Source organism: Macaca thibetana, chromosome 9, assembly GCF_024542745.1.
Source record: "Macaca thibetana thibetana isolate TM-01 chromosome 9, ASM2454274v1, whole genome shotgun sequence".
Classification (NCBI taxonomy): Eukaryota; Metazoa; Chordata; class Mammalia; order Primates; family Cercopithecidae; genus Macaca; species Macaca thibetana.
The window spans coordinates 118,758,475-118,780,370 of NC_065586.1; positions in this window are offsets into that span (position 1 = coordinate 118,758,475).

The window sequence follows — 21,896 nt, forward strand, 5'->3', positions numbered from 1 at the left end:
ATAAACAATAAATACCACTGTGATTTTAAAAACAGGAATGCTTTTTAACTCTTTAAAATCCATGGTATTTCTCTTTGAAAGCATTTCATGTTTAAATAAAAAAACTCCCCTCTAAGCAGGAAAGAATATTTTATGCTCTCTATGTCAAAAATGGCTGAAACAGCCTCTGATATGTGAGAAGAATTGGATGGTCAAAAGCAGTGAATGAAAAGGATTTCAAGATAATGGCTGACCTAAAAGCTATACAACTCTTTAATAAGAGCAGTTACCAAATGACAAGTGATGGGCCAATTTGGAATGGAGTGAAATTCAGTGATGCATTTGGTATTTTTGTAGACTTTAAGTCTTAAGTGCTTCATCTCTTTGCTTGCTATTACCACATAATTTAAAAAAAAGAGAGAGAGAGGTTAAAGGAAAGCATCAATTAATCTATATAGGAATTTTTATATTTTCATTGAAAATGAAGTCTTTTGAACTTTCTGGGTCTGTTTAATTTAAAACATTCTGAGTCTGTACCAAAGATGAGCAATAATTGCTCACAATGGTGCTGGGGTTATTTGTTGCATTGTGAATATGGAATTATAGCAGTAGTTAGCAATATATAGTCCATTGATTCTAGCTATGTCCTGGCTTTCCATGGTTTAATTTTTGCAAGCCCTGTCAATACAGTTTAAGATTAGGAAAGTCATTAAGAATCATTCTGTGTAAACTGTCAGGATGGGTGTTTTACAAGCACAGTATTTTTCATATTTCTATCTGATTATTTTTGATATTTATTTGGTTGTATTCTAGAACAGCTTTGACAGGCTTTTGGAGACTGGGGTGAAGTACTGAACCAAAGTCGCAGATATGCACATATGCCTCTAAGAAGATGAAGTTAACAATTGTTAGAGGGACTTGGAAGATTTCTTTGTAACCAACTGTCCAAGGAGTTTGGTATCTCTAAAAGTGAACAGGCAGAGCATGTCTGGTTAGTTCTGGAAGGGGTGTGACTAACAGGTGATGGAGTGTTGTTCTTGTGTTGACTCTCTTAAGGGGCGTTTTATTTTCTGGTATTCATGGGACATTGTAGGGGTTAGGATATTTTTAGCTTCATGTAACAGAAACTCACTCGAGTTGGCTTAAACACCAAGGACAAATACAGTAGTCCCCGTTATCCACAAAGTATACATTTCAAGACCCTAATGAATACCTGAAATTTTAGGTAGTACTGTACCCTATATATACTATGTTTTTTCCTATTCATACATACCTATGACAAAGTTTATTTCATAAATTAGACAGTAAGAGATTAACAACAATGATAATAAAATAGAACAGTTATAAAAATACACTATAATAAAAGTTATGTAAATGTGGTCTGCTTTTGTCTCTCAAAACATCTTATTGTACTGTAGATCTTAGCAACTTCAGCATACACATCTTTTTTCCTTATTAAGCCGAGAATATTCACATTTTCACTTAAAGAAAGCACTTCATTACTTCTCTATGGCATATCCGGATTGTCATGATTCCACGTCCTGCACCTTAAGGCCATTTTTAAATAAAATAAAGGTTATTTGGATGCAAGCATGGCTATACAACACACTCAATCTTGTAACTCAGATGGCTCCTAAGTGAATAATGGGCAGGTGGGAAGTGGCAACTCAGGCCAGTTCTCAGACCTGAGTATGAAGTCAGTTGCCCCATGGGCACATTGGGCTCATGGGGTGAGAATAGATACATGGACAAAATTGGGGTTCTATAAAAAAGGAGGGAAACTATGCTGGAGAAGCAAGTTATGAAATGCCCACAAGATCTTTAAACTCTTCCCGGTAATATGAAAGCAAGGGTGCTGGGGAGGTGGATGATGACAGACACTGGGGCAGTGGTGAGAAGACCAGCATGACAGTTCTGAATCTGTGGGGGGCAGACAGTCAGAGGGGGTCTTTGAACAAGATGCGGAGAATTACTAAACTCTCCTGGAGAAGCAGACAGAAAAACTGCAGTGCAGAAGGCTACGAGGAAGGAACATACAAATGGGAGAAACGCTGGTATGCCTAGGACCATTTGGAAACTAGGAATGACCTGAAGGAACAAAGATCCAAGGGACACAAATCCTCAAAAGCTGGTGTGAACCCAGGTCTTTCCTCCAAGAAGACACTGTTTGGGGTACCTAAGACTTTGATTTCCGGGGTCCCCCAGAAAAGAAGTTAGGTAGTAAGAGATTAACTGCTTCTTCTTCCCAGGCAGCTGCAGCCATGCTGGGATGCTGCTGGGTGGGGAGCACAGCTGCCCTGACACACTGGAGCCCATGGTAGCATCCTCAGCATGGACTACCAGAGGAGGGACATATCCTCTCCATGGGCTCCCGCATTTGCTCCATCTGGGCATTCGCATCCAACGGTGGGGAACTTTGTCCTCCCCCAGCCCAGGGCCAGAAGAAAGATGAATTAGGGGTAATGGGACGGGGTATCTGGAGTACGAGAATGAAGGAGAATTGTGAGGAAGCATTGCAGTTTACTTTGGTAATACCTGGGAGCTTAACACTAAAACAGCCTTAGCACTGAATTCTGAGCAGAGAGGAAACTTACCAACTTCGCTTCTGCCTCCCTTCCTCAGTTGGGATGCTACGGATGTCTAGATGGCTCCTAGCCCAGCAGGGTCGGCCTGTTCTACTTGAGTTGGAAAGCTCCTTCACACTGTGAACCCATCAGAGCCTGTGCAAATAAAGTTATGGGAAGGAAATGACAAGTGTGGCCTCTATGATTCATAAGAAGAAGAAGAGCAATGCAAGAGAAAACTGTTCTGAAAGAATGGACAGGCATTTCCAAAAGAGCCTCAGCTGGGGCTCATTGAAAAGATGCCAGTCCCACTGGAATTCGGGAAAACACATATTTAATAAAGCTAGGTATTGTTTCTAGCATAATTGATCAGCAAGACACATGAAAAGATTTGGTAAATAGTTCAGAAAGGTGGATACTTCTGTTGTCTTGGTTGTTGTATAAATTGGCAACAGTCCTTGGTAGGCATTGCAGCTCTCATTCGTATTTATGGTAGAGGACCAGTCCATCGTAAGTCCATACCACGTTTTACTTACTTATTCATCAGCGGGTGGACACTTGGGTCGCTTCCACATGATAGCTATTATGAGCAATGCTGCTATGGAAATCCATGTACCGATTTTTGTGTGGGCTTATGTTTTCGTTTCTCTTAAGTATATAGCTGATGAAATTTGTGGACCATAAGGGAACTCTCTGAGTAACCTTAAGGAAAACTGCCAAGCTGTTTCCACAGAGGCTTGTGCTGCGTTTTTTTTTTGTTTTTTGTTTTTTGTTTTTTGAGACGGAGTCTCACTCTGTCGCCCAGGCTGGCGTGCAGTGGCACTATCTCGGCTCACTGCAAGCTCCGCCTCCCGGGTTCACGCCATTCTCCTGCCTCAGCCTCCCGAGTAGCTGGGACTAGAGGCGCCCACCACCGTGCCCGGCTAATTTTTTGTGTTTTTAGTGGAGACAGGGTTTCACCGTGTTAGCCAGGATGGTCTCGATCTCCTGACCTCGTGATCCGCCCATCTCGGCCTACCAAAGTGCTGGGATTACAGGCTTGAGCCACCGCGCCCGGCCTGTGCTGCATTATTTTAACCACAACCCTGCCCTGGGACTGAGCTGTGTGGGTCCGAGCATGACCCACGTGTAATAAATACGGACGCCATCCACCTGGACATTCCCACACAGGTGGACCTGCCTCTGCAGTGGCCCCACCATGACCCACTCACACCTCGAGCGGCTCAGGGGCCTGATTCTGTGCCTTTGTCCTCCACGGACACAGAGAGGGCCGTGGGAGCCACAGGCAGTCAGGAGGTCGGGACCTTGCCCTGGTTCCACCCCTGATGCCCTGTGACTTTGGGCAAGTCTCCTGGTCTTTGTGGGTCTTGGTTCCTTGCCTGTCCAAGGACTCCTGCCCTGCCTCACCTCTCAGGTGTTATGAGGCGTTTGCAGTGTAACACAGGTGAAAGTGCTATGAGCTAACCTAAGGCAGGCGGGCTGCCCAATTAGGAGGTCATGATGGTCTGTGGTCAACTTGTGATTCTTCCTCTAAGACCACCCAGAGAGGAAATGAGAAGGAGAATCTGATCATTATATCTCATTCTAGGTGACAGAGGACTCTGAACCAGACTGAGAAAGATCAGTGTTCATTAGCATCTAGCCACACCTCACACTTCCCTGTCTAGACCACCCAGTGCCGCAGGTGATCCTGCAGCACCCTCAGATCCTGCAGCTTGGACAGCCTTGGCTCCAGGTAGGAGGGAGGAAATCAGATTTCAGGAGTGGCTCTATATAACCCCAAGCCACCAGAGCTGTGCTCACTCCTAAGACTGGTGCCAGGCTTTGCTCAGGATGAGGCTGTTCAGAGCCTTCGCTTGGGCACTGCTGTGCAGTACAGGTAATGTGTGGCCCCTAAGCCTTTTGTCCTGGGCTTCTCTTTGCTTTCCTGTTCCATTCTGAGGGTGTTGTAGCTTGCTTTTTGCATAGGAAGAAGCTCATGGCTGATTGGCTGTGAGATACTCTCCTCCATACAAAATGTGTCACTTTCCCCTTAGTACTGGAGGAGGAAGGGACAAACAGGGGTTGTTCTGGTCACTGGGCTGATGTCAGCACGATTTTTAACATTTCTCAGCTCTTGGATCTATGGGCCTCTTCCTTGCCTTAAGCAACTTATGCTGAGATTCTACAGTGGGCCAGCCTGGGCTCACCCAGAAGAGGCTGAGAGAATGAGATACGGTCTTTTTTTTTTTTTTTTTTTTTTTTTTTGAGACAGAGTCTCACTCTGTCGCCCAGGCTGGAGTGCAGTGGCCGGATCTCAGCTCACTGCAAGCTCCGCCTCCCGGGTTTACGCTATTCTCCTGCCTCAGCCTCCCGAGTAGCTGGGACTACAGGCGCCCGCCACCTCGCCCGGCTAGTTTTTTGTATTTTTTTAGTAGAGACGGGGTTTCACTGGGTTAGCCAGGATGGTCTCAATCTCCTGACCTCGTGATCCGCCCGTCTCGGCCTCCCAAAGTGCTGGGATTACAGGCTTGAGCCACCGCGCCCGGCCGAGATACGGTCTTGCTTTGGAGGCGTTCCAGGTGATGTGAGCATCTGCTGATGCTCCCCTGGCCCAGGCGAGCCTGGCTCCGCACATGTTGGGCAGAAGCTGCACCTGTGACTGCAGAAATAAGGTTGAGCCACAGTTTTCCTGGATCAGCCTTGGGTGAGGGAGAAGGAGTACGACCCACTGACCCTTCCAGAAACATACATGGATTCTGTTCCAGCATTTCTGTACACCTACTTCTTTGGGGTCAGTAGATCAGATGTGAAAACTATTCTATCGTTCCTGTCCTCTTGATATTGGAGCATGTGTCTCTTAGACTCTATCTTCTTCCTCTTCGTTGATGTTATTATAAGCCCTATGCATTTCCTAATGTATTTATGCAAAATAAGTAGCATGTGAACTTTATAATATCAAGGATGTATAATACCCAATGTCTATATAAGATATATAATCCTAGAAAAATATATATATAAAATAAAGAAACTCATAACTCATGGAATGTGATGACAGCTGGTGCCCTGTGAATCACTACCAAAACACACAGCACACATTCCCCATCCCTAAGAGGCTTGTATTCAATTGAGGACTGAAACCAGCTCACACAGTCAAAGAGCAGCACAAGAAGCAATGGCCCCCAACACCCCCACCAGGCAGTGGGCGGCAGCTGCAGACCCTGTGAGGTCTGAGGTTTGCCCAGCTGTGCTGATCAAGCCAGGCTTCCCAGTGAGGTGGAGCTCAGGCCTGGCCTCCAGCATGGGGAGGTCTGATGAGACCAGAGTAGGACGTGCTGACCAGGAGCCGTGAGCAGAGGTGGAGTCACCTGAGTGGGGTGAATTTAGGATCAAAGAGAACACAGAGAAAGGTGCTCCCTCCATATTATGAGTGTTTCAGGACGGGCAAAGCTCACACTGGGGCCTGGGTTAGGCACATTTGAGCATATGTGAGTGCATTTCAGGCACATTGCCGAAGTGGCTGCTTCTTGCTCCACCATGCGTGAGGTCTCTCTGGGGACAGCAGAGGGCTTGGCTCCTGGTCTTGGTTCTAGATGGGTCTGGGTTTTTTCCAAGATACTTGGTGGGCTTTGGGGAGGCCCACAGTCCTCCATGAATGTGATTACGGGGGAGGAGGACACAGGGTCAGGGACCTTCCAGAGCTACCCTTGCAGAGTTTCCCTCCACCCATGAAGCTGGAAGGAGCGCCCGGGTCCTGTAAACCTCACATGAAGCGAGCATCTCTGTCATATCATCTAAGTTGTTCTGAATGTTTGTCTTGGAGCTTGAAGGATCACCTGAAACTCACTGACACGTGTGGAGAAGAAAAGCAAATCCTACTTTTATTTGCTCTTTCTGTTTTTCTAAACTAACAGATACAGAGGCGCTGCAGGCAGGCATTGTCCTCTAGCTCTGGCACATAGCACACAGTACCCTGGGATTTAGTGTGAGCAGATCCAGGTCTTTGATGTTCCTAGAGCACCCTGGAATAGAATAACATGATGGGACCAGCTGAGTTCTAGCTTCTGCTTAGCACACTGATGTCTTTGACTGGAAAGGGTCCAGGGAAACTCTGGCCAAAAAAGTCAAAGAAATAAAAATAACAAGGTGCCTGTGTCCATTCTCCTGCTGACTGACACGCTGCTCCAGGTCAGACCTTTCACCTCTGTCAACCACAATTTTCTCATTTACGAATTGGAGATAGAAACAGGTAACAAAGAAATAATAATGGTGAAGACCATTAAACACTTATTCAGCTCTCAACATTCTCTAGGTACTACATTAATAATTTCACACAGGTGGTCTAATTTCATCACGATTAGAACTTTTTGAATAGTAATCCTTTTCCCAAAATTTTTAGGGTTTGAGAAAGTAAATAAGTTGAAAACGGCTTCCCTAGAGGCACATGCTCTCATGCCAGCTAAGATTGTGATGAGGGCCGTGTGATGCAGAGGCTGGGCTCCTGCCACCATGTCTGTCACGAGTGTGGGCCACAGAAACACATTGCCTGAGGGAGGCCCTGCGACTGCACCCAGAGTTCCTGCATCCAAATCCGTGACACGTCCCTGAAATGGTGAGCCTTCCATAAATAAACGTGTCATTTCCCCTAAAAATTTTATTCAAGTTGATTATTGATTTTATTATGAAATTTACAACAAGAAATGTTTAGAAAGGGTTTAGTGTGAAAAACTCTCCAGTTTTGCCCAAGATGAAAGGTTTCATGGACAAGTGATCTTCCATGCTAAAGCAACAAAAATCATCAAAAACTAGGACAAGACAGTCCCCTTGATCAGAACAGTTTTTCAGACTGTGGTGTCAGAATGTGGACATTGCATTTTGAGTCGAGCCAAACAAGGAGAAAGCAGTGAGTGGGCTGGTCCGTGAGTGCTGAGAGCCATTCCTTCCTTCTTTCCTTGTGACCCAGGGCTGCTCTAGGGATGGGGACAGCAACGTCCCCTCCTCTCCCTGCCCAGCTCTGTCCCTTTGCTCTCAAGCTCCTCCTCATAGTGTGGTCATTTTCCATCCTCCTCCCTTGACTCATTGGTAACTTCGGCTTTTCGTTTTGCTTTTCTGTTTTCATGGTTATTCAGGAATAATCCATTCACCAACAATGACAAGAAGTAAACATGAGCAATATATATTCACCTTTTTCCTCTCCTCACACAAGGACTATATATTTCTGAGTTGGACACCATATGTCTCAACAGGAAGTGTGGGACCTGAGCCTTCTTCTGGGCCAAAAGAATGTGGTACATGTATCTGAATATCAGCTTTAGCACTGATACAACTTCAGCTCAATCCTGAAACTTCTGTCTCCACATACGGTCTTCCTCTGTGTGCCCCCCAACTCCTTCAAGCCCCATGGAGCCCCCTCTCTTCTCCTGCCTTCTCTGCAGCCTCACTGTGCAGAGAAAGGAGCCGCCTCTCCGCCCAGCTGTGTCCCAGGATGGTGGAGCCTCTTCTAAACACCTGGAGTTCCGGAGAGCTGAGGGGCTGCTGTATCCTCGGAGTCAGAGATGAGAGCCTTGAAGGAAGACGGAAGAACTGCAGCGTGGAGAGTGTGGGTCAGAGGGAAGAGAGGAGAGGTTTCCTCCTGCTGCAGGCGGCTTGTTGATGGATGGATTTATTTACTTAGTGCTTAGCCGGTTGCTGGGTACCTGCTGGGCACTTTACACACCCGAACACGTTTGCCCCCTTATGCTAGATGCTACTCTCATCTCACTGAACAGCGTTCTGGAACCGCACCCTCGGGTCTTACAGTGACATGGATTCTCATATATGAGGGGTTAGGCCTCTCTGGGGGCAGGAACACTGCCTATTTGCTATTTTTTCTGGCCTCCTTAGGAAAGGACAGTCGGAGAGGTAGAAAGGAGGTATTCGTGCTGACTTTCTGTTTTCCATTGTGGCAGTGGGGTAGAGGATAAGGAATATTTGGTGAGGGGTGCTAAATTTCCTCTATTTCCCAGTGATCTAAAAGAAATTATACTACAAATGGGTGTGAGAACTCAAAATCTCTGAGTGTGTGAAACAGAAACCACATTAGTTTTGGGGGAATGGCTGTCTGGTCACCAACTTTCTTTTTTCTTTTTTTTTTGTTTTGTTTTGTTTTTGTTTTTGTTTTTTTGAGACCGAGTCTGGCTCTGTCACCCAGGCTGGAGGCCAGTGGCACTATCTTGGCTCACTACAACCTCCACCTCCTGAGTTCAAGTGATTCTTGTGCCTCAGCCTCTTGAGTAGATGGGATTACAGGCATGCACAACCACACCCAGCTAATTTTTGTATTTTTTAGTACAGATGGGATTTCACCCTGTTGGCTAGACTGGTCTCAAACTTCTGATCTCAAGTGATTTCCCCGCCTCGGCCTCCCAAAGTTCTGGGATTACATGTGTGAGCTACTGCACCTGGCCTGATCAGCAATTTTTCTGAGAACTCCTGAAAGTGGTGAGTATCAACAACCATTTGCCCCAGAAATAGCAAAGTCCCTCAGCTCAGGAGATGCCCTGGAGCCATGCTGGTTCCTGATTCTGTGGTTGTAGGACCCACTCAGTGTGGGGGTGTCCTCAGTGTGGGGGTTTCCTCAATGTGGGGGCATTCTTAGTGTGGGGGTGCCCTCAGTGTGGGGGCATCCTCGGTGTCGGGGATGTCTTTGGTGTGGGGGCATCCTCAGTGTGGGGGTGTCCTCAGTGTGGGGGTGTCCTAAGGGTGGGGGTGTCCTAAGGGTGGGGGCGTCCTCAGTGTGGGGGTGTCCTCAGTGTGGCGGTGTCTTCGGTGTAGGGGTGTCCTCAGTGTGGGGGGTGTCCTGACATATTCTCTGGGAAGGTTTTCAACTCAGTCAGGAACAAAACAGAATGTGTCTGGGTCATCCGGGTGAAACCAAAAGAAAATCCATCTGTCATTTCCTCTCCTCAAGTGAGTGCTCAGGATGCGATTTTCTTTGTTGGTGGTACAGTTTTCTGGGATGAAATCCACCTGTCATCTTGCCAGTTTACCCCTACCCAACCCAGTGGCCTCTAAATAGAATTGGAGCCTTCCTTTCCCACTGCAAATGCATTTAGTGCCTCCCTGTCTTCCAGGTCAGGTTCTCTCTCCTTAGCCTGCATTGCAAAGTACTTCCCATTATGGCTCCTGGACCTCTCCTCGTCTCCACCCACTCCTGCCTTCGGCCCCCTCCACACTGGGGTTCCTGGCACCGTCTGTGAAGCAGCTCCTTGCCGTTGCTCACACTGGGCTCTGATGAGAACGCCTCCTTCTACCTCTGTCAGACTCATCTGCCCTCTCCTTAGGGTCCTCCACGAGGATTTCATGATTCAGCTGGAGGCCCAGCTCTTCCATAGTGTCTGCATGACTCCTTCCCAGATGGGCAGAGCTCTCTCTTTTGCACCCTACTAGATACCTTCAGAAAAGGCCGAGGTGTCTTTTCAATGGACACTGACACTTGTTTCATTCTTTGGCGCCACTGCAACGGAAGCTCTCTTTTGGGGTTCAAGGCAAAATTGATAATGAATGAATACATGAATGAATGATTGAATGAACAAAAGCAGTGATCAGATCCCAGAAGGCAGAAAACCCTGTAGCATTTATACCCAAGACAGTCTGTTCTGATTGAGCATGGCAGCCACATTTCCATCAATTCCAGACCAAGCCAAACACAACCCAGGATGTGGATGAGAAAGATGATGGAATCTGTGTGACTAAGGTCCCCCTTCCCCTCCATACTGGCTTTTGGGCTTGGACCTCCAGGTTATGCAGGTGCTCTGTGTGATGAAGGACATCTTTCAGATGGCTGCCTCAGATATAGAACTTAGGCCATTTGCCCAACACAGGCTCCAGTGATTCTGAAAAAGGATGTGCAGCCCAGGAGACCAAGATGGGGAAACAAGGAGAGAAGGAGATTGGAGAAGGACCTGGAATAAAGGAGTTGGGAATTCCCTGTGCCACCATTTTTCCGGGCTCAGAAGGATTGGCAGCTCTGAACATTTTCCTGTATTGTTCCTTTGCCCTTTTCAAAGTCTGGTTTTAGATCTCACTGTCCTTGGCATCAAGGAAGAACTCAGGCTGGGCCAAGAACAAAACTAGTATAAAGTCAACCCTGTGTGTTTCCTAATGGGATATCTCTTAACGGTCTTCTCATACTTCAGATAAGCTGTAAACACTCTCCCATGCACATAAAGCTTGCTGGGGGCTAATTGAGGATGAGAGGTCAGGTTTGAAGAGTGAAGGGGGTGAGAGGAGTGGGGAGACCTCTCAGGAGAGTGACAATCCATGTCCACAATATCTCACTGTAGGTAAGAAATGGAGGCCCCTCCCTGCCTTGAGTCAAGGAAGCCAAGCTTGGGCTGGCGACCCTCGTTGCCCCTCTATTTGCCAAGGGAAGGAGAAACAGGAATCACGGAGTGGCATCCACACACTCATGTCTGGAGCATCTCATCCTGACACAGAGGCTGTGACTGAACACCCATGTCCCTGAGATGCAGATTTTGTAGCTTGTGGGGCCTGAAACACAGCTGGTGCCTGGAATTAAAATTTCTGAGTGGTATTCCCATCCACAGGCAGGGCTCTCAAGGGGACTTGGAAGATGCCTGCAGCCCTGGTGAACAAAACATTTATTTTATTCAGGGGTTATGGAAAGAGACTAATCTGTGTACAGAAGAACTGTTAGACTTTCCATTCCTTGCTCGCCCCAGGCCTTGCACTTCTGAGAAGTGGAGCTGATGAAAGCTGGTGCCAGTCGCTGGGGAGGAGGCTGCCTGCTGGAGGGAGGGTGATTCCAAATGCTGACACCTGTCAGTTCTCTGCCCCACAGCCTCACCTGTGGGAGTGAACAGGTAGAAGTCTTGGATCGATCTCTGCGGTCCAGATCCCTGAGCAAAATGTGTAAAGACATGTCCCTGACCTACCAATCCTCTTCCAATATTATGACCATCATATATAACAGACCTTTCAGCCAACCATCCACATTCTTCGATGCATATTACCATAGTGACTCAGAAGGTAGGTGGCGAAGGGGGGAATGTGCTGATTCTCCCCTTCTCTGTGGAAGCCAGCAGAGTGACATATGGCATATACAGATGTTTCTGTGACTGCCAGAAAAAAAGGTGAGACCACCTTCCAGTGGCCCAGTATTGAGTACAAGTATTACAAAATGCATCGGGACATACAATTATAGCCTGGAGCAACTCATGTTGACACACAAGTGGACCAATGCCCAGTCTGTATCCCCAGAGGCTTGTATTCAGTTGAGGACTGAAACCAGCTCACACAGAGTCAAGTGGCAGCACAAGAAGCAATGGCCCCCAACACCTCCACCGGGCAATGGGTGGAAGCTGCAGACACTGTGAAGTCTGAGGTTGGCCCCACCTGTGCTGATCACACCAGGCTTCCCAGTGAGGTGGAGCTCAGGCCTGGCCTTCAGGATGGGGAGGACTGGGAAGACTGCAATAGGACATGCTGGGCAGGTGCCATGACCAGGAGTGGAGTCACCTGAGTGGAGTGAACTGAAGGACAAGGAGAGAGAGGCACTTCCTCATGGTCCCTGTGGGCATTGCTGGTCCAGAGATGTGTGCACTGGGGTGGGTTGGGGCAGGACAGCTGGGTGGAGCATTTGAGAGGCTCAGACATAAGACTGGACCTCTCGGGGTCTCCTTCCTGGAACATTCCCCCAGCTCTGTCAACTCCTTTCCAGCATGAGGGGCCCCTCTGCCTTCCCATCTGGGAAGCCTCACTGGGCAGGGAAAGGAGCTGCCTCTCCACAGAACCTGTGTCTCAGGGGGACAGGAGCCTCCTCTAAGTGCCCAGAGTCTGGAGAGCGGACTGACTGCTCCATCTTCAGAGTCAAAAGTGAGAGCTGTGAAGGAAGAGGGAAGAACCTCAGCACGGAGGATGCGGGTTGGAGGCGGGAGCACTTTCCTTGTGATTCAGGCAGCTTATTAATTTATTTTTTATCAAGTACAGAGGACTTGCCAGGTACAGAACAAACCTTTAAAAATAGGAACATATTGGATCCTAGAACGCCCTCGAGGAAATGGCTATAATTGTCCTCGTTAGACAGTGTGGAAACTGAATCCTCATTACTGAGAGTGGTGGGAGCCCATTCAGATGAACTTTTTAAAGCAGGTGGATTCTCATTTTCTGAATGGTTCAGCCTCTGTGATGGTTAATTACAAGTGTCAACTTGACTGGACTAAGAGGGATCCAGATAACTGGGAAAGCAATATTTCTGGGTGTGTCTCTGAGGGTGTTTCTGGAGGAGATGGGTGTGAATCAGTGAACTGAATTGAAAGATTCACCATCGCTGTGAGTGGTCATCATTCAATTCATTGGAGCCCAGAGAGAACGAAAACACCAGGGAACCATGCAGTCATGCTCTCTGTCTCCTGGTGCTGGGACATCCTTCGTCTCCTGCCCTGGACATCAGAACTCCTGGTTCTCTGGTCTTTGCACTTTAGGACTTGCAGCAGTGCACTAATATGTTCTCAGGCTTCATCTTCAGATTGAGAGTGACACCATCATCATCTCCCATGGTGAGGCCTTCAGACTTTACTGCACCACACAACTGGCATCCCTGGGGCTCCAGCTTGCAGATGGACTCTCATGAGACTTCCCTGCCTCCATAATAGCATGAGCCAATTCCCCCCAATAAATAAATTGCCTCCTATCTATTATCTATCTATCTATCTATCTATCTATCTATCTATCTATCATCTATCTATGATCTATCTATCTATTTATATCTATCTATGTATCATCTCTCTACCATTATCTATCTATCATCTATCTACCTATTATCTATCTATCTACCTATCTATCTATATATCTATCTATCGAATCTATCTATCTGTCTATATCTATCATCTATCTACCTATTATCTGTCTATCTACCTATTATCTATCTATCTATCTATCTATCTATCTATCATCTATCTACCTATCATCTATCTATCATCTCTCTTTATCAATCATCTATCACATTGGTTCTCTCTTTCTCTGGAGAACTCTGACTAATGCCGTCTGTCTTGAAGCAGAACTGATGATTTGCTGTCTCTTTGGCCTGCAGTAGTAAAAGAACTCCAGGGAACACAAACGAGGTGTTGGCCTTGGTTTTCTGCTCAAAAATCTGCCAAATGTGGTGAAAATAAAGCATGTTTTAGGGATTCATGTTACATTTCTTCGATTTCCTACTGACTGATAAGAAACAGCCCTTCGAATCTGAGTATGGGTCCCTTTAACAACTCTGAGTAAAACAGAAAAGCCCATGCTGTTGGTGGGAGCCTCACACACTGGGCATCTTTGCTGTGTGCTGTTCCTGAGGGCTGGGAAGTCGGGAGGATGAACAAGGATATGGACCCCGGGAATGGCATAGCCCCTCATGTCCTGGAGCAGCCTTGAGGTGCCCTGACGTCCTTCCCTTCTGGTTTTAGAGCCTGGGGAATGTGAGGGCCTCTTCACGCAAGCTTCAGGGCTGGTTCATCAACTCCCTCTGGAACAACTTTCCTTATATCTGGACCATCCTAGTGAAGCCAACTGAGCAAGCCTTGCTGGCATTTCCTGCACCCATGTGAATGCTCAGGATGTGAGTTGTCTTTGCTGAATGCGCTGTAAGTTTTCTAGGATGGAGTTGACCTTGACCTCTTCTACTTCATCTTCCACTCATGTAAAGTAGCAGGCCTGTAAAATAAGCCTGAATCCACTTTCAGACCCTGTTAATAACTCCCTACTTGTTTCCTGTCTTCTAGGTAAGCTTCTCATCCTAGCATGGCTTCTTAAAGTCCTGCCCAGCCTGGCTTCTACACCTGTTCTCCATTCTCATTTTTCTCCCCTCTGGAAGCCTCTCTCTGTGCTGGGCATGAAGCATGGAGACTTCTGGAAACACCAACTGTTTGGCAGAGTCATGTTTTTGCTCACGCCATCCCCTCTGCCTGGAACACATCTTTCTTCCCCATCTGACTCATCTGCCCTCCTCTGAGGGTCCTCTATTCGTGTTTCCTGGTGCATCTTGAAGGCTACCTCTTCCATGCCACTTTTTAAAACTCCTCAGGTGACTGCGTCTCTCTCTCCTTTTGCCCCATCAGTCACTCCATGAAAATCTATAGTGGATTTTAGCATAAAATGTTATTTGCATTTTTATTTTTGTCTGCCACTATGGAAACTCTTAACTGTGGGTTCAAGCCATTTTTCCCAAATGAATGAATTTGTGACTAGTATGATAAGATTACGGAAGGCATTAGCAGCATAGCAATAAGTTACTGCCCTGCTATCCCAGGGCCATCATCATGGATTTTAACGTGGGAGTCACATTTCCATCAACTCCAGACAAAGCCAAGCACAGGCTACAGTGGTGGATGAGACAGGTGATGAAATCTGAGAGGCTAAGGGCTCCTCCCTCTCCAGACATGGGGTGGTGTCAGGACCCCCACTAAGTTACTCGAGGCTTTCTAGAATGAAGGACACCTGGGAAACAGCTCTTACACAAGCAGTGCTACAACCCTCTACACAAACTTTGTTTTCATAAGGCAGAAAATAATGGTATGTTCATGAAGGCCGTGATTCAGGGAACAGAGAGAAGGAGCTTGAGGGGAGGACAGGGCTGAATGAGCCAGGCATTTCTTGTGTCGCTATTTCTCCAGGGGTGAGAGGAGTGAGATGTTTGGAACATTTTCCTATTGACCCTTTCCTTTTTCAAAGGTTTTTTTGGTTCCGACTGTCCCTGTCACCAAGAGGCTCAAGGTTCAGCCAATAGGAAAACCAGTACAGAAGGTTCCCATATTTCTGCTGTTTTGGGATGTGCCCCTCTTATCTTCTTATCCTACAGAGCCTCTGGGCTCCCTCCTGGGAGCAGGAGATGCACTGGGGGCTAAGTGAAGACGAGGGGTGCAAGGTCAGGCTGAAGTGTTGGCCCTGGAAAGTGCCCAGTCTGGCCAGGGCTGCAGGCCTATCATCCTGGAGGACACACTCTGCTCAGCACAGAGCTGCTCCTGTGGAGCTGCCCCCACAGCAACCTGCTCTCCCGTAACTGTGGCCATGGGTGAGGGGCTGGTCTCCTCTGCTCAGGCGGGCTTCTAAGTCACTGGTCCTCTATTTTGTTTTGTAGTTTTCTTCAAGAAAGTGCTGAAAGGGCTCCAGTGCATGGGGCCATCTCACACATTTGGGCATATTTCCTTAATTTATGAGTACTCCTTTATTTCTAAGCCAATTTAGTACCTTCTGGCCACAATGTATGCACACGTAAATACATCTAAGCACACATACACACTCATACAAAGATCCTATAGCTTTTACTTTGGAACTCTAACCAAGAGATATCAACACAAACTCACCAGTTTATTAAAAAATGGTTGGATGCAAGCAGTAGTTTTTATCTTAACACCAGTAGAATGGTCCTCTAAACTACAAAAAAAAATACATTTTCTTAAGCAAAAACCATATCCTTATGTTTTTGTTTCACCAAAACCACGTCTTATTCTCCTATTTCTCTAATTCTTAGTAACTCTAATTCCCGGTAAAAATTCTGGGAATACTTAATTTAACATAACATGACTTTAAGATTTCAAATCAACAGAGAAAATTAAATTTGCCAAATTAATCTTACCAAAGATTACCAGAGTCATGTGAACTGAAAAGCCTCTGAACTAGTTTCTGTTAGTCCAATAAACACTTAGACTTTTCTTTAAGACAATTAATTAGAGTTCTTTAGACTTTTCTTTAAGACAATTAATTAGAGCTCTTTCATATAACTTGGTTGAGAAATATCACTTCCACATGACACATATAATTCTATAGATGGACACAGACAGAGGAAGATATTGGTGTGTTTTCAAAATTTTTCTGTTCCCTACTTTAGATTATTAATCTCCTGATGATCTGTTCCACGTCCAAAATAATTGTTAACTAAGCAACTCTAAATGTACAACTCCAAAGACACGGCTTTGGTGAAACAGGGTAGAAAATGTGCATCTCAAAGGCACAGACTTAGACCTAAACAAAGTCAAGGTCTGTTATGTAAACTTTAAGCCATTGTCTTCCCCCAGTTAAGGTTCCTAGCAGTACAGATGCAGAGACGGAGATTCCTTACAAAACAGAGATTTCCTTTAATGATGTAAATTTTCTTTACAAAATGTTTTTATTAAAGTGACTTAATTTGATAGGTGTTTTTTTGTTTGTTTGTTTTTGGGTTTTTTTGGGTTTTTTTTTGAGACGGAGTCTCACTGTGTCGCCCAGGCTGGAGTGCCGTCGCGCGATCTCAGCTCATCACAACCTCTGCCTCCCAGGTTCACGCCATTCTCCTGCCTCAGCCTCCTGAGTAGCTGGGACTACAGGGGCCCAACACCACACCCGGCTAATGATAGGTGGTCTTTTAACTTAGCTTGATTAGATGACTGGCTTTAGGGCAGAGCTCTTTGGGGAATGGGGCCAAGAAAGCATGCATTTTTTAAGGACTAAACCACAATGTTCTTATCCAAATGTGTGAAGAAAGGAGTATCTCCATGTAGTAATTACCATTTCCTGTCAACTATCCTCAGCCACCCCTAAAATTGTAGCTGTCGTCTGCCATTACATACACAAAAGTCTGATCCTCTCACAGTACAAGGTAATCTCTGGTACCCCCCAAAGCCAAAGAAACCAGGTAATGCAATACAAGACAGAAGAGCTTTAGACATGAGAAGAATCTGCCCATGACTGTTGAAACTCCACAAAGAAAGAAGAACAGCCCTAAAAGGAGTGAGTGGTGCCTTTATCCTGAGCTCTTTAAGGGATCCCAATTATTAGAAGCCTTTTCTAGATCTTTCTTTCACTTGGTACTGAAGATGGCTACAGGACGGAAGAAAAGCAAGTGAAACGACAATTTTTAAGAAAGGAAGTGAACAGAGAAACCAAGAGCCTGTTTTTTTGTTTTTCTTTTTGCAGCTGTGGGGGATTTTAGCCAATTCAGAGGCCTCATTCTCCGTAATTTGGAATTATTATCCAGATTTGACCAAGCCCAGTACAGTTGGTCAAATCCAATGGGAGAAAGACCAAAAAAAAAAACCCAAAAAAACAAACAATATGATTATTCTTCTTATTCATATAGCTGTATTTTTTGGATGACTGAGGATGGCTATTTGGAGATTTTGGTGAAGCAGTAAACTGAAGGAGCCAATATGTACGTGTTCCTCAGGGCCTCTGAGAAGTTGACATAGTCTGCATTTAGTCAAAGGGACCTTGAAGGTTTCTGTGTCACCACCTGCCCCACTGAACGCTCTAATGGTAAGGAGAAATTAAGACCAGCTGGTTATCAGTCTTAACTTTTAGTCAGTAAGGAGAATTTTCAACACAGTATCCCAACTCAGCTACTTACCTAGGAATGGGTCCCAGGCTGAAGATTGCTCTCTACCATCTTAGAAGCAGGAAAAAAACCTCAAACTCAACTTCCTTGTTGCAAGTAAGTGGAAATTCCAGGAAGGACTTACTTTCCTGTTTCCAATGTCATCGAAAGCAGGAAAACAAACTTACCTTCCTTGTTGGAAGCGAGTAAAACTCCAGAAAAGGAGTTGTACGGCAAAATAAACCTTAGATCTCACCCAGTTTTGGGGGAGATCAGGGATTCTCTGGAGTGGGGAAGCTCCCAAGACTCAGCAAATTGTCCCATTGGTTTGAGAAATAAAGATAGCCCAAGCCAGACCAAGCACCCACAGGAGATTCATCAAAGGTCAGGGGCACCTCCACTCAGAGTCTCTTTAGTTGGTCACCAATTTGTAAACCAAAAGGTGTCTGAGACAGGTCTCAACTGATTTAAAAGTTTATTTTGCCGAGGTTAAGAACATGACCAGAAATTGAAAAAACAAACACATACACGCGCGCACACACACACACACAATCACAGAAAAAGCTTGTGGTCCCAAGATGATTTTGTGGGCTTCAGTACTTAAAGGGGAAAAGATGGCTGGAAGGGAAAGAGGGAGGGTATGGTCATCCACATGTCTATGCTGTGCCGCTCGGGCTGGAAGGCGTAGGATTAAGCAGCTTCTCTTGCATCTCTGTTCCTACATTTCATTGTGTTGATTTTGTTTCCTTCTCAATCAATAATCTTAACTCAATTACTTTCAAAACATTTTTAAAGTCTTAAGAAAAGGAGCAGGTAGGAGATAGTCAATCATGAGTTTTTCTCACACTCAGTAAATAAGCATTTTATGTAAGATAAGATGAACATAGAGTAACTACCTGTGTAGATAGTTAACCTTTTATCTGTAGCTCTCTGCTTAAGAACAAAAGGAAGGGCAGCTTCTTGCATGCCTCAGCTTTCAGCTTAGTTTCATTTTTCCTTTTGACATAGTAAATTGGAGTTTGGAGTTTTTATTTTTCTTTCACAGAAGATAGACAGATAACAAATAAGCATAGGAAAAGATCCTGCCAAATGAAGATGGAATTTTTGCTGTAGTTACCGGCATAAGGGCTTGGAGGTTAGCCATAGCCTGGCTTTCCATGATTGATTTTCAGAAGCCCAGTCAATAGATTACGGTTACTTTACTCAGTAACTATCATTTTATGTAACTCTTCAGGATGAGTGTTTCCCAAGCATAATGTTTTGCATATTTCCCTCTGCTTATTCTTGTAATTTAGATGGCTGTATTTTCTGATGGCTGTGCCTGGTGTCTGGAGTTTGGTAAGGCAGTAAACAGAAGCACACACATGCACATGAGCCTCAGGGCCTCTGAGAAGTTGACATAGTCAGCATTTTGTCAAAGGGACCTTGGAGGTTTCTGTGGCACCACCTGCCCAAGCCTTTTGGAATCTCCAAAATGAGGTGCTGTGGCAGGTCTGCTCAGTCTGGGGGACGTTAGCAGGTGATGGATGGTTCTCATTCTTCTAAGACTCTCTAAAGAGCAAGCACTTTAATTTCTGGTGTTTGGGGGCCTTGTAGAGCTTAGGATGTTTTCAGCTACATGCACAGAAACCCCACCTCAAATTGGCTTAAACAACAAGGACAGGGATTGACGCCTGTGTCTGGACAATGCAGAGGCTTTGGGACTGACGTCACCAGCAGCTCTGGCGTGGCCTTCTCACCATTGCCTTGCTCTGCAGCTCTGCCAGTTGGCTTCATCCTCATCCTGGCAGCAAGTGGGGAGCAGCCATGTCTGCCTCCCTCTGAGTCACACCTTCCTTTGACGCCATTGGACCAATTTTGGTCACATATTCGAGTCTGCATCCATCACTGATACAGAGGGTGAGTCTTCTTGTCACCATCCATGCCACTTTCCTACTCTACTCAGGCCAGCTTTTGGAGCTGGGCTTGGGGTCGGTTGCTCCCAAGACACATTGGGTATGCTGGGTGAAAATAGATAACCTGGAAAAAAGTTGGGTTTTTTTTTGTTTCCAACTGGAAAATCATGCTAGGGAGACAACACACAAAATGCTCATCAGACCCTAAAACTCTTCCTGGTAAAGTAAAAGTAAGGGTGATGGGGAGGCAGATAACGGCAGACCTGGAACAGAGGAGACCAGTTGGACAGTTCTGACACTGTGGATGGCAGTCAGTCACAGGGGTCTTTGAACAAGGTGCAGAGAATTACTAACCTCTCCTGGAGAAGCAGAGGACAGGTCTGAGTGCAGCAGGCTATGAGAGAAGAACATAAAAAGGGAAATAAACAAATCCACTTAGGGCTACATAGGAGCAAGGGACGACCTGGGAGGATAACGATCTGAGGGACGCAAATCCTCAGAAGCTGGTGCTAACCCAAATCTTTCCTCCAAGTGGACATCGTGACTTGCGGTACCCAAGACTTTGGTTTCCAGGGTCCTCCAGAAAAGATACTAGGTCTTTGTTCCTTCAGGCAGCCACAGTCCTGTGGGGACGCTGCTGGAAGACACATAGCTATCCTGACACATTGGAGCCCATGGCAGGATCCTTGGGCTGGGGTAGAAGAGGAAGGATGCATCCTCCCCATGGGCTCCAGCGTTTGCTCCATCTGGGCATTCACATCCAATGGTGGGGAGCTTTGACCTCTTCCCAGCCCAGGGCCAGGAGTAGGGTGAATGAGGGGTAATGGGACAGGGTATCTGGAGTAAGAGGAGGAAGGCAAATTGTGAGGAAGTATTGCAGCTCACTTTAGTAATACATGGGGGCTTAACACTAAAACAACCATTTTCAGTGACTTCTGAGTAGGGAGAAACAACTGGGCTCCCAGCCCAGCAGTGTCAGTCTGTTCTGCTTGAGTTGGAAAAGCTCCTTCACACTGTGAACTCATCAGGGCCTGTGCAAATAAAGTTGTGGGAAGGAAAGGCCAAGGGCGGCTTCTATGATCCATAAGAAGACGAGTGATGCAATACAAGATTGTCCTGAAGATATGAACAGGCATTTCCGAAAGAGCTGCCGTGGGAGTGGAGGCATTGAAAGGATGCCAGCCCCATTGGACTTTGGGGAAATGCATTTTATAACATTAGGTATTATTTCCATCATATTTGATTCTAAGATATATTAAAAGATATCACAAAATCAGGAGTTGGTTAGAGTTTAGGAAAATGGGTCCAATTTGTTGTATAAATTGGTCAGTCTTTGGTTGGCAAATTGGCTCACATTCCTTCACATGGATTAATAAATTCCCATTATGGCTATACCAAGTTTTCTTCATCTGTTCATCCATTGATATTAGATGGTTTCCCCTCTTAACTAATATAAGCAATGCTACTATGAACATTCATGTACAAATTTATACCTAGACATATGCTGTTAATTCTCTTTATACAGCTAGTGGAATTTCTAGACCATAAGGGAGCTCTGTGTAAGCTTCTCAGAAATTTCCAGCCTGTTCTCCACAGAAGCCTCTTTTAACCGTGACCCTGCCCTGGGACTGAGCCATGTGGATCCTGGCATGACACATGTGCAATACAGGCAGACACAGGTACTCATGCCATCCACCTGGACATTCCCATATGGGTGGGCCTGCCCCTGCAGTGGCCCCACTGTGACCCACTCACACCTTGATCTGCTCAAGGGCCTGATTTCATGCCTTTGCTCTCCAGTGACACAGAGAGGGCTCTGGGAGAGATGGGCAGTCAGGAGTCCAGGGCCTCACCCCGGTTCTGCCCCTAATGCCCTGTGACTTTGAGAAAGTCTCCTGGTTCTCTCTGGGTCTCTAATCTTCAGTTTTCCAAGGACTCCCGGCCTGCCTCACCTCTGGGGTGTTGTGAGGCTTCTGCAACGTAATACAGCTGCAAATGCTACAAGTTAACCCGAAGAAAAAGGGCTGCCCCAGTAGGAGATCACGGATTGAGGCCAGCCTGTGATACTTCCCCTGAGTCTGCCTAGCGGGGAAAGGAGAAGGAGCACCTGGCCATTATATCCCTGTCTAGGTGACCTGGAAC